The following is a 15023-nucleotide window of genomic DNA, read 5'->3' as shown; positions in this document are numbered from 1 at the left end:
AGTCCATGGTAGGAACATAAACTACATATACCTTTTGTAAACCTAGGTCCTGTCATGCATTAAAACTTCCTAGATGCATCGGTAGATTTTGTGGTGTACATACGGCCATTAATTTCTATTTCTTTTGATGAATTTTAATTAAACAATGTTCTAGAAATTGACATAAAAAAGAGATGATTTCAGCTTCCAAATTGTGAACCTTCCATTTCTATGTAACAACATTCAAGCAGCGCCTGGATAAGGAGTATATATCTCCCAATTGATACAATTGATAGAGGGTTGCTGCTCACAAGGAAGCTATTAAATCAATAGTTCCAAATAGTGAAGTTGAAATCTTCCCTTCGTACATTTTACGGACGCCATCACGAGTTGGTTGACTGTTATTGGTCTATTTCGTGGCGGCCAATTTTTATTGGTGGAGGAAGCCGGAGAACACCACCGACCTTCGATAGGAAAACTGACAATCCTAGTCAATTAAGATTGGAGTCGAATGCACCCGCACGAGCAGGGTTCGAACTCACAACCTCAGTGTTGACTGGCTAGTGATTACAGTAGTAACTACTTAGACCACTTGGCCACCGATGCCCCCAGGTGATATCGGATATGTTCCTCATGTCGTAACTACAATCCCGTTTCCTTTTCACGAATGTGACCTACCGAAATAGACTTTTTACCGGATTTGAAATAACATGAGCAACACGACGGGTGCCACATGTGGAGCAGGATCTGCTTACCCTTCCGGAGCACTGGAGATAACCCCTAGTTTTTGTTGGGGTGCGTGTTGTCTAGTTTTTTATGTTGTTTCTTGTGTACTATTGTTTGTCTGTTTGTCACTTTGTTTTTTAGCCATGGCGTTGTCAGTTTATTTTCGGTCATTATTTGATTAGATCTAAAATCAGTATATGGTATATCACAGTTGAATAATGGGTCATCCAGGACATTTTTTGCTTCCTGCTTTACAACCAAGTGTCCATGGACATATATCGGCGAGCGTTATCCAGTTACGTATGGCAGTAGCTCAGATACCCCTGAAACATGAGAGGTTTTAGACAGTGGAGACTACTTACTAATGAAGAGCAGAGAAACAGAGCTTGCGCAAACACCTGAATCACTACCAAAGTCGCATACATCAACAAATTAAAAAAAAAATATTATAATAATATCTTTGTCCTCTTCCGTCATCATCTGTGCCTGCAATTAATTTAAATCACAGTTAAGGTAAACAAAAATCAGTAAAGCGTTAGGTCATGTAGCACAGATAAAGATCAAGGGACAATTTTATCACCGGTCACACCTAGATCTGTAGAAAATAGTCGGAATTTTTCATTTCCGTCAAACCGGAATCCGGCATATCTATTGTTATGCCCGATTACGTACTGTAGCTTTAACGCATTTCGGTAAAGCATTTAAGAATAAAGACTAATTCGAAGGCAACTGACAGAGACAACTTTATCACTACAATCTTTGACAGAGACAACTTAAGCACTACAATCTTTGAAGTGGCTCAATGTTGCATTGTTCAGACAGCTCTCAATCTCATCTTTTTGAGAAGAGTTCAACATGGTTAGATCTTTTCTAATATTTCCCAAAGCTTGGTCATTAGTTTTGTTATACATGTCAATGTCATTCTTGATTTTTTTCAGTTCAATGTTGTATGTTGCGATGGTAACACCTAACAAGGCTATTTCATTCTGGTTCTGAGATTCATTTTGGTTTTCATCAACATCCGTGTCCATGTCCTTCTTCTCTATTTCTGTCTTTATTTTGTTAATCTCACTTTGTAATTCTAGTTGATTTCTTTCAAACTCTTTGTTTTTGTTTTTCAAGTTCACCACTTCCGTTCTTATTTTTTCATTGTCGTTTATTAGCCCTGAAAGGGCGCTTCTGTTTTCCTTGAGAATTTCTTCTTTGAATTTGTCAAACTTCCGTTGAACTATCAGTTCTAAGTTTGAAAGTGATATACATTCTAAAAAAAGAGAAAGAGGTGACGGATCAATATGAACTATCAGCTGACAAGAGTGTTTTTGATGTTTTGCTTTGTTTTTCTTGAGCATCGACTATCTGTTCGTAATGGGTGATGAATAACTTTGTAATCATACAATCCTTCGTAAATAGAAAACACGATCTTATCCAAAACCATAGAGTGATCATTTGCGTTTGCCGGATGCGTTTACTTGAATTATTTGCCTAACCCTGATACCATCACTTAACCTCATCTCTAAACTTATTCTTATCTGCATTTTACCCCCCTGTCCTTATTACCACTTGTCTCTTTATCTTCTCCTTATCCTCAAACGTAACGTTCTCTTAACCTTAAACTAAAATGAAATCTTATCGTATCCTTAGACATGACCATATATTCAAACTTATCCTTATGGGTTAGGGTTAGGGTTAGGGTTAGATCTAATCTTATTCAAATCTTCACAAACATAACCCTAGCTCTAACCCTTATAATTTACTTCACCCTCATCCTCAGACTTTATAATTAGATTTTAGTTCGCATTTTACAGCTTTACCTTATGTCGTTACTAAACGCCAGTCTAAGCACAATCTTTTTTGTGATCGTCAATGATCCACCTCAACCTCGAAAGAGGAATGGTCGGTGGCCTATAGATGTTAGAATTGAATCAATAATAATAGTGAATCACCCGATATGTGCCTTTTTTTAGAGACAAAATGAAATAGCGACATAACATCACCCACATTTTTGGTGGGTTTAGTGTTCCTCAATCTTTATGTTGTGTTTGGTGAACTATTTTTTGCTGGTCTTTTTCTTTTTTAGCCATGGCGTTGTCAGTTTATTTTCGACTTATGAGTTTGAATGTCCCTTTGATATCTTTTGCTTCTCTTTTATGAGAACATAAGATTCGTTTTAGTCGAATGAAATTATATGTATCGTTCTCTCTTAGAACGATACAGTACGTCAATTTCCATTATAGGAAAGGATAAGGAGGTATTCGATATTATGAATGCAGTTATTTTTTACAAGACTATTGAAACTCAAACACTTCAGGTTTAGGGTTGAGGTAAAAGCGAAGATTCAACTTTCTGTTCAATATACTTAAAAAGGCAATAAATGTATCGCATGTCTCATTGATATGTTTTGACATTAAAACTTCGATAGCTAACCACTTTCTGATTCATCATCAGAACTTTTGTAGTTTTCTGTTGATGGTGTTTCAGTTGGGTTTGCCATGACTCAATCTGAAAAAATAAGTAAAACGTTGGTTTGCCTTGTGATAACTCTTGTTTTGAAAACTCAAACTTTCAATTTACATTCCTTTTAGCCAGCAAGTTACCGCTGTTTTAAACCATAACTTAAGCGACTAATTCGTCATTTAAAACTAACACTCATCCTTAAACTCTGTCTTCATTCTTAAATTTATCCTGGATCACATCTTGCAGTACAACGTATCCCCAATCATACCATCACTCCTTCCTGTAACATTGCGATGACTCATCCTTACCAATGAAGTTTGTGTTGTTCAATCTCAGTTTTCTATGTAGGCTGTTATTTATTTTTCGGTCGTTCTTCATTTTGCTATTTTATGATATTATCAGTTCATTTTCGACTAATGAGCTTGACTAGCCAATATTTTCCAAATTTTTATTTACCCCAAGCTCTATTCCTAATTTCAGGATTGACAGTAAGCTCAATGTCCTCATAATAATTATATTAATAAAGGAGATCACTTTTACATGTTTACAAAAAGAAGCTTGTCTCGTCTACTTGAGGCTCATCAGTGACGCTCGTTTCAAAACAGTAAAAACGCAAAATCTACAAACAATACCCTTAACCTAGTGTTTTGTCTGGTGCATAATAATATCCCGGGTTAAGCATTGCTCTTTACGCAATTTTCAGTCGACTTAACTCTACTTCGATTACTTTGACCTGTTTCAACTATTGAGAAAAATGTATTCTCTAAAAAAAAAAATGATAGGCACATTTCTATATCTAATCTAGAAAAGGTCTGAACTATGCTCAGTACATAAGTCAATATCCTTAACCTAGTGTTTTGTATTGACTAATCAGTTGATTCTGATAATATAGATATTTAGGCATTTATTAACATTTAGTTAGTCACTACACATCGATACTCCGAAAACTAACAATTGAAAACTAAAAGGTTCTATGGTCATATTATATAAATTGACTTAACTGGAGAATGTTAATGATATAAAATCGACTTACCGTTTTAGGCCTCACTGTAATGTATGCACAATTCGTACGAAAAAAACAGAAGAAGATTTTGAATACAAAATGTATAAGAAGCATGAAGTTGCGGATACGAATAAAAAAGTAGAATATGAATATCGTTAAAGTATGTGTATTCAAAATGATACCCGAATGTTATGCAAAACGTTTGAACTTGATAATAATGTGAATTAAATAGTAAAACTAGAAAACCGGTAGGTAAATTGGCAGTCATAACTGCTTTTCAGTATAGGTTAAAGCTGACGTCATTAATAATCATTACCGTTTTTAACATTTCTTATCCTTATCCACAATCTTATTGTTTACGTTGTCCTGATCCACACGCAATTGTTCTATGAAAAATGGTTTTTAATTAACTTATTTTTTCTTTCAATTTATCCTTGTTCCTTTACCCTAAACTTGACCTTATTTATATCATCACTCTAATCCTTGTCCTCAGATAAACTCTTGGTAACAATTTCATTTTGTTCATATCGTATCATATTCCTTACCTTCATCGTAACGTACTTCTCTACGTATGCTTACGAAAATTAGTGCTTCTTGAAAATTGTTATCAATTGCAAACAAATGGCATCCTGGTTGACTTGAAATTATTAAGTTATAAATTCTTTATATTTAGCCTTTCATGATTTACTGTTAATTTTTAAGTGGTTTTCGGTTTTGCCATGGTTTTGTCACTTTGTTTAGGACTTATGTGTTTCTGTCTCTTATCCTAACACCAGAAGATATACATATTTACCTTGTTCTTAGTCCATTCAAATTGTATGTGAGGAATATTTCTACTTAATTGTCGTCGTCAAAAACAAAATAAACAAAATCAAGACTGTGCAATTGGCAGTAAACTATTAAATCATCAAAGCCGACCTCACAAAAAATAGCTATGCATTCTACTCCGTTTAACATAAAGTCCAGGACATCAAGGTTTTCATTTTGACAAAAAATGATAGCTTGTGTAAATTCGATATGAGATTCGAATCCAACGAATGCATAAGGATAGTTCAAATATTCCATTATTCAGAGCTCCATCATATCCACCTGATCAATTATACATTTTGTGGAAAAAAAGAAGTTCTGTCTAACCCTTACCCTAACCCTTACTCTCAAATATTCCTACGTCAGCCATATCACAACCATGATATACCCTTCTGTGTAAGTAAACACCCCGATTTTGTCTATAGACCTAACCCTAACCCTTTGGACTTATCCGATACTATATTATTATCTTACGTTTGTCAACAATCATTCCTCAATCATATCTTTATTCTCAATGTTTTTTTATGCTTAACCTTACCCTCAGACATAATCTTATACTTAACATTATACCTATCATTACCCTTAACCTTATATCTTTCCTTATCTTCTCCTTTTAGACCTAACATTGTACTTAACCTTATCCTTCAACTAATTATTAAACTTATCCTTATCCTTAGGTGACTTATAATATTGGATTTTATTTCGTACATATCGTTTCTACACTGCAATCTTAACCCACTCAAACGTTTACACAATACAGAAATGCATTGCTTCCATGATAAATGAATATGTATTACAAGTAGAAAGCATCTAATTTTATATGACTTTTATTTAAAAATAATGCAAAGTTTTTGTAAATGGAATACAAGATATTATCAAAAAATGTGAAGTGATCATACATTTCTTTCTGTGATCCTGATCCATTTGTCTGAAATACTATTTCAACCGTATACAATGACTTATATTCAACTTTGGACTTCTACTATATTATAATCTTAAGTTTATCAACACTCACTGCTTCTTTATCCTCAAAAGTAATTTTATACTTCACCTTATCGTCAGACGAAATGTTATAATTATCAATCATTAACCTTAACCTTATAATTATCATAATCTTTGTCCTTAGACGTAATCTTATCCTTAACATTGTCCTCAGACATAATCGTGTACTTAACCTTAACCATCTCATTACCCTTAACTTCATCCTTAGACGTAACCTTATCCTTAACCTTATCCTGATCATCAGACTACTTTAATATTGGTTTTTGTTATGAACATGATTACAACTTGCAGATTTATAATAGATCTGGTTCTATTCTCTTTTCACTAAACCCATAAGGATACTGCTATTGATTTGTTTATGCATTCAAACCTTATTTATTCTACCTTCATGGACAATGCCTTTTTGATTTTAGTATAATGAGAAAATATTACTTACCAATATCTCTTGAAGCTACAACCTCGGTACTACTCGGAAAATGACATGAAAAAAGGAATGATACTGAAATCAAACCCTAACCCTAACTTTTTACATTATACTAAACCTTATACTTAACACTGTCCCTACCCTTATACTTATCTTTATCCTCAGATAACTTTAATATTGGATTTGGTTTTGTACATGATTACATGTTCAACTTGCAGTTTTATAATAGATCTGGTGTTCTATTCTCTTTTCACTGAACCAATTAGGATACTTCTATTGATTTGTTTATTCATTCAAACCGTATTGCTTCTACCTTAATGGATAATGTCTTTTTAATTTTTCGTATAATGAGAAAACATTACTCACTGATCTCTCTTGGAGCTACAACCTTGGTACTACTCTGAAAATACTAGAAATGACCTGAAAAAAGGAATGACAAAGTTATTGAAATCAAACCCTAACCCTAACTTTTTACATTATACTAAACCTTATACTTAACATTATCCCTACCCTTATACTTATCTTTAACCTTATCTTTATCCTCAGATGACTTTAATATTGGATTTGGTTTTGTACATGATTACATGTTCAACTTGCAGTTTTATAATAAATCTGGTGTTCTATTCTCTTTTCACTGAACCCATAAAGATACTTCTATTGATTTGTTTATTCATTCAAACCTTATTTATTCTACCTTCATGGATAATGTCTTTTCAATTATCGTATAATGAAAAAAAGTTACTTACTAATCTCTCTTGAGGCTACAACCTTGGTACTACTCGCAAAATACTGGAAATTATCTGAAAAAGGGAATAATAAGCGGTATTATATATCAAACAAAGTTTAAATACATTGAGGAGCATGTGTATATAAACAGTACACTAGCCAGTTTTGGACAAACGTACATTCAGGCACACGAAAAGTGTCAGGCAATTTGTTGAATAGTGTCATCAACAAATCAATAACATAACAACACATGGTTTGCTGTTTAAAATGTTTTAAAAAGGTGGAAATCAAAAGATAGGCGATAGAATAAAATCAGTCATTGTGTTTAAAACTTGCATAGAATCAAAATTGTTAATCATTGTTTTACGTTTGGAATCGTAAAAAATCACCTTAGGTTATGGTTAGGGTGAAGGTTAACATAATACTTAACCCTGAATTTAACCGTAGACGTATTTTTTTTTACTTAACCGTATCGTCATCTTTACCCTTATTTGCATTATTAACCTAATCCGTATTCTGTGACGACTTCTCATATTGTACTTATTTTGTACATATCGTTTCTACACCGAATGCTTAATCCAATAATATTTTACATCGTTTACACAATACAGAAATGCATTGCTTCCAAGAGAAATGGATTGTATTGCAAGTCAAAACCATTTTATTTTACTTGACTTAAATTTAGCAATAATGCACAGGTTTTGTAAAATGATTGATTGATTGATTGATTGTTGGTTGCTTAACGTCCAGTGGCAAATATTTCATGCATATTCAGGACGAGAACAAGTTCACAATAAATACAATAGGTAGGTTCTGTAATAGATTAAGGGGTTAAGGTCGGAGAAATTTAGACTGCCACGGGAAATGAGGGTATATTGGATAGGGACAGAAATTTAGCCTTGCAACAGGTCACCTACGGACCCCTCAAAGAGTTGTTGCAAGGGTTCTTAACGTGCAAAGAGCGTGGCACTCTCTTTACACGAGGCATCGGATTTAACGTCCCCATTCTGACCGGACGTGGCTGCAAATTTGTACATCCCGCACAGCCAAACGGACGCCCCACTTTAGCACGGGTTTTACTGCCGGTCGGAGGAAGACCAATGGTGACCATACTTCTATTCCCCAGTCACCCTTGGGGGGTTTGTAAAATGAATACAAGATCTTACCCAAAGGTGAGGAGTAATCAAACTCTTCTCTGAGTGTTCCTTGTCCGTTTGTCTGATCTACTATCTCAACATTACACAATGACTTATAATCTATAGACTTATTTGCTATTATATTCTAATCTTAAGTTTATCAACACCCACTGCATAATCCTATTGTTAATCTCAAAAGTAATTTTATTCTTAACCTAACCCTTACCTCGTTTCAACACTGCAATCTAAACCCCAATCATGTTTAACCTTATACTTAACCTTATCCTTATCATTACCCTTAACCTTATACGTAACCTAATTATTAGATGTTACCTTGTACTTAACCTCATCCTTACCGTTAAACTTATCATTAACCTTGCTTCCCAACAAAATGAATATGTTTGGCAAGTAGAAAGCGTCTTATTTTACACGACTATATTTTAAAATAATGCAATGGTTTTGTAAATGGAATATTAAAGAGTTATTATACTCGTCCTTGTGTATTTATGATTTGTTTGTCTGAAATACTATATTAACCTCATACAATGACTTATACTACTAGTAATCTATAGACTTATCCGCTACTATATTAATATCTATAATCTAAAGGTTATCAACACTCACTCTTTACACATCTCTTAATCTTCAAAACTAATTTTATACTTATCCTTGTCCTCAGACTAACTTATACTTAACCTTATCCTTGTCCTCAGACGCAATCTTATACTTAACCTTATCCTTATCAATTCCCTTAACCTTTTACTTAACCTTATCCTTATCATTACCCTTAAATTTATACTTAACCTTATCATTACCCTTAACCTTATACGTAACCTTATCCTTAGACGTTACCTTGTACTTAACCTCATCCTTACCGTTAAACTTATCATTAACCTTAATCTTATCATCAGACGACTGTATTATTATATTTTACTTCGTACATATCGTTTCTACATAGTAATCTCAACCCAATCATTTTTGTCCTCGTTACACAATACAGATATGCATTGCTTCCCAACAAAATGAATATGTTTTTGCAAGTAGAAAGCATCTTATTTTACACGACTATATTTTAAGATAATGCAAAGGTTTTGTAAATGGAATATTAAAGAGTTATCATACTCGTCCTTGTGTATTTATGATTTGTTTGTCTGAAATACTATCTGACCCTCATTCAATGACTTATACTAATCTATAGACTTATCTGCTACTATATTAATATCTATAATCTTAAGTTTATCAACACTCACTCTTTACACCTCTCTTTATCTTCAAAACTAATTTTATACTTATCCTTGTCCTCAGACGTAACTTATACTTAACCTTATCCTTGTCAATCCCTTTAACCTTTTACTTAACCTAATCCTTATCATTATCCTTAACCTTATACTTAAACTTATCCTTATCATTACCCTCAACCTCATACTTAAATTTATCCTTATCAATACCCTTAATCTTATACTTAAACTTATCCTTATCATTACCCTTAACCTTATACTTAAACTTATCCTTATCATTACCCTTAACCTTATACTTAAACTTATCCTTATCATTACTCTTAACCTTATACGTAACCTTATCCTAAGACGTTACCTTTACTTAACCTCATCTTTACCGTTAAACTTATCATTAACCTTAATCGACTGTATTATTGTATTTATCTTCGTATATACCGTTTCTACATAGTAGTCTCAACCCAATCATTTTTGTCCTCGTTACACAATACAGATATGCATTGCTTCCCAACAAAATGAATATGTTTTTGCAAATAGAAAGCATCTTATTTTACACGATTATATTTTAGGATAATGCAAAGGAATTGTAAATGGAATATTAAAGAGTTATCATACTCGTCCTTGTGCATTTATGATTTGTTTGTCTGAAATACTATCTTAACCTCATACAATGACTTATACTAATCTATAAACTTATCCGCTACTATATTAATATATATAATCTTAAGTTTATCAACACTCACTCTTTACACCTCTCTTTATCTTCAAAACTAATTTTATACTTATCCTTGTCCTCATCCTCAGACGCAACCTTATACTTAACCTTATCCTTGTCAATCCCTTTAACCTTTTACTTAACCTAATCCTTATCATTACCCTTAATCTTATACTTAACCTTATCCTTATTCTTATCATTACCCTCAACTTTATACCTAACCTTATCCTTATCATTACCTTTAACCTTATACTTAAACTTATCCTTATCATTACCCTCAACCTTATACTTAACCTTATCATTATCATTACCCTTAACCTTATACCTAACCTTACCCTTATCATTACCCTCAACCTTATACTTAACCTTATCCTTATCATTACCCTCAACCTTATACCTAACCTTATCCTTATCATTACCCTCAACCTTATACCTAACCTTATCCTTATCATTACCCTCAACCTTTTTACTTAACCTTATCCTTATCATTACCCTTAACCAATTAATTTCATAGCGTGTTGTTATATCCGAAATTCCAAGTTCGTTTAAAGGATTGCAATATTTATAGAGGTTAACCTCGAGCCCAGAAACTTAGTTAAATTCATATGTATTACGAAAACTATATCGATGTCGAAACCACAACTGTCACATTCATCCCCCTTAAAAAAATGTTTGTAAACATTTTTCACAATTCGAAATACATACAAATTTCTTTTTTAAATTTTGAATTTAAAGAAAATATAATAGAGTCACTGAAAATTAATACGAATAATAATGAAATTTGGAAAATTATTCAAAATGGTCATTTTAAGAACAATAAAATGTCAATAGAAATCTTTTGGTGCCTGGTATGGCGTGCATTTTGAGTGGTGTTTCTGTCTGATAACTGTTGTACATTTACTGTCTTTTATTCTGAGTTCCTCATGGAAATCACTAGATTATATACATCGTTCCCTAGAATGCATTGTTTGATGCCACATCAATTACATTTTGTCTTCTTTTTTTGAGACGCTTGCTCCTTCTTGAATGCCAAAGTATTGAGATAAGAAATGGATATATGTACACAGAGTGTAAATATTGCATTGTCAGCAAAATATGGAAGAAACATGAAGGCTACAGCTCAAACGTAATAGCTGGTGGTAAAATGCATCAGGTAAAAACCAAATAAATAGTTAAATATACTTATATTGTATTCTCATGTCAGATGTTCAATGAATGTTAGTGTTTTCAGTTACTTACCCAGATTCAGTATAATATACATGTATATACAATACAAAGCTTTTATTGTGAATTATGACACCCAACATTGAAAAGTGCAATCAAGTTAAATAAATTCAGTTGAATGTTTCCAATACAGATGCCAACTTGAATTTTTATTTTTGTGGAGAATAGGGGGGTTTTGTGGAAGTAACAATCAGCAACCTGAAACTCCATTGTTCTTTAAAATATAGGGTAAGCGTGTTTACAAAAGTATTTACACAATAACTTATCTTAGGCCAAATAAAAGTATACGTGTCACTTTTGTTCCAGTTACCCGACTGACCCTAGTACTTTTTTTCCATTTCTGAAAAATAATTTTCGAATGATTCCATTTTGTGGAATGTGAATTTCAATAATTTATTTCACTGATTTCTGTCATCTGAATTTCTATTTTAGAAGTATCCATTATGGCTTAAATGCAACAAATTCTTTACAGAATGCAGAATAAAAATGTAACATATCTGTTTATTCTACAACAAACATATAGAAAATGGCGAACTTTTGGTAGGGACGTATATAATACAGGAATCCGACTCGATGAACACACATTTCAGAATAATTGGTGTTTTGAGTTGCCTCCTTCTACAAGCCAGATTAGATTACATGTAGATGTTATTGTTTCCTCTCCAAAAAATATTAAATGTGGACTATTAACCAACCTAAAAAGCCCATCTTTTCCCCCTTAACCCCACCCACTTCCCCTATACACAGACATTACGCTTCTACATGACAAGATTTGATTTGCAAAATTAATTTCTATTGATGATTTTGACTTAGTTTGAGTATATAAAACATTGAAGAATTGTCTACTTTTCAGTGTCATTTCTTCTGTAGACCAACAATATTTTTGTTGAAATGTGGTTAGATATACGTTGTTGTTCCAATATTTAACTTACTTTTGATCGAGTACAGTGAAGTTTTGTGCTGGATAATGAAGTCCTGTTTGTTACTGAAGGGAGACAATGAAATAGTTGATGATTTGGAGAAGTCAACGTTGTGAAGAAGTTTGGCCAATGTAGTTACATCATGTAGTATATTGTGTACATCTGTTTCATTGAACCCATCAACAAACTTTTAAGCTTTCTTTAACTAGTTCATTTTATTCATATGATTGTAAAAAAACTGGAAAGTCAAAAGCATGCGAGTTATGTCCAATCAGGGTGATTTTATTTGTTTGTTCTTCCTTGTATGGTAGTCAGCCATTGTAGACATCCATTGGTCATTGTGATACATTGTGTACCGGTATCTACCCAGGTGCCATTATTGTCTTATCTTTTTAAACCATCTTTGACGCATTTAATCGACAATTTTGTTACTTTTGATGCACCTTCTTTCGTTTCCTAGGGGTTTCGTTTTGTCTAGAGTTGTTGCTGCAATTTGAACTGTCTATATCTCTCCCTGAAATACAGACGTACATATAATTCAATCTTATTAAGAAATTGCAATTGATGATAAAATTTGGTACATGAAATGAATTTCAGATTGAATGTTGACCATATTTTAAGTGTACATTTGTTAGTGAAAACTTTTGTTTAATAAAGAATCCTTATTTGGTATTGTCTTCGAATAATTGATTGATTGTTGATTGATTGTTGGTTGCTTAACGTCCAGTGGCAAATATTTCATGCATATTCAGGACGAGCACAAATTAACAATTAATACAATAGGTAGGTTCTGTAAAGAGGGCGTCCGGGATTAAGGTCGGAGAAATTTAGACTGCCACGGGAAATGAGGGTATATTGGATAGGGACTGAAATTTAGCCTTGCAACAGGTCACCTACGGACCCCTCAAAGAGTTGTTGCAAAGGTTCTTAACGTGCAAAGAGCGTGGCACTCTCTTTACACGAGGCATCGGATTTAACGTCCCCATTCTGACCGGACGTGGCTACAAATTTGTACATCCCGCACAGCCAAACGGACGCCCCACTTTAGCAAGGGTTTTACTGCCGTTCGGAGGAGGACCAATGGTGACCATACTTCTATTCCCCAGTCACCCTTGGGGGTCCAAATAATTGTAAAGTGTACATGTTTGTGTGGCAGGTGTCATGATGATAATCGTCTGACCTTGACCTCATTTTCATGGTCCATTGGTTAATGTTAAATTTCTGAATTTTGGTCTGTTCTTTAATTGCCGAGAATGAAAACAGTATGTCAACTATATTTGGTGCATGGAATATTTGTAAGATGTACATGTCTAACAGTATTTATCTGATTATGACCTTGTCATGGATCTTTCAGGTTTGAATAATGGGTAATCACCCCTTTCCTTAAAAGTATAAACAAAAGATGTTAAGTGCTTGCCTAATCCTGTAGTTTCTAAATCAAATATTACTATTGATTTATTATTTTGTGTCTTGAATGATTCAAGTTCTGGTCTGGTTTCTGCAATGGGAAGTTCTTCAATTTGATCTTATTCTAAGTTGTTGTTCATAAGAATTGATGTTTCATATGTAGGGCCTTCTCGAACTTCATTTGTGATCTGTAACACCTGTTCATGTAAAATTTACTGATTGTGTAATAATTATTGGCAATGTGTGACATGTTATATTTATATGTTTTCATAAACTGATAATTGATTTTGCTGGATGCGATAAACAACATTCTAAAACAATTAGTCTGTAAGGATAATTTTCATTAGACATTGACAAATAATTAAAAGGATTAGATTTTGGATTTTTGTTATATATCTAATATCTCAAAACAATAAACAGTATTTGTGCTTCAAAATCTTCTTTTCATCAATATTGAACCATTCAGAAGCGTACCAAAATGTAAATAAGTCTAGTATTATGTTTGTCATCAGGAGTATACATATGACGTCACAATTTTTAGATATAAAAGTCGAAACAACATGGTCGTTGATTTTTTCATTTATGGCATTTTTAAGCCAAAATATTTGTTAAATAAAATCTATTTTAAAATATAGCATTAGAATGTATTTTAAGCTTGGCCTTCGTAAAACTTAATCTAACTGTCGTAACTATCCGTTTACCTAGGTCCGCTACGCGTCGCCAGGTTAACTCAATTTGCTTAAGCTTGGCCTTCGTAAAACTTGATTTAACTGTCGTAATTATCCGTTTACCTAGGTTCGCTACGCGTCGCCAGGTTAACTCAATTTGCTAAAGCTTGGCCTTCGTAAAACTTGATCTAACTGTCGTAACTATCCGTTTACCTAGGTTCGCTACGCGTCGCCAGGTTAACTCAATTTGCTAAAGCTTGGCCTTCGTTAAACTTGATCTAACTGTCGTAAATATCCGTTTACCTAGGTCCGCTACGCGTCGCCAGGTTAACTCAATTTGCTTAAGCTTGGCCTTCGTAAAACTTGATCTAACTGTCGTAATTATCCGTTTACCTAGGTTCGCTACGCGTCGCCAGGTTAACTCAATTTGCCACAGTAACATCTGCGTTTTAAAATTTAAAGTGCCTTCTGACCCTCCTCATTTTAACTAGTTCTTGAAAAAGCCGTTACCAAATTAAAAACATATACCATTTTTCTGAAATCTTGACTTTCCAAGTTCCATTGTAACTTGTGTCCTGTCAAAAAAAGAGTATTATA

The sequence above is a fragment of the Mytilus californianus genome, unplaced genomic scaffold (genome assembly GCF_021869535.1).
Source record: "Mytilus californianus isolate M0D057914Y unplaced genomic scaffold, xbMytCali1.0.p SCAF_23, whole genome shotgun sequence".
Taxonomy (NCBI): domain Eukaryota; kingdom Metazoa; phylum Mollusca; class Bivalvia; order Mytilida; family Mytilidae; genus Mytilus; species Mytilus californianus.
Note: the sequence above shows the minus strand (reverse complement) of the source record.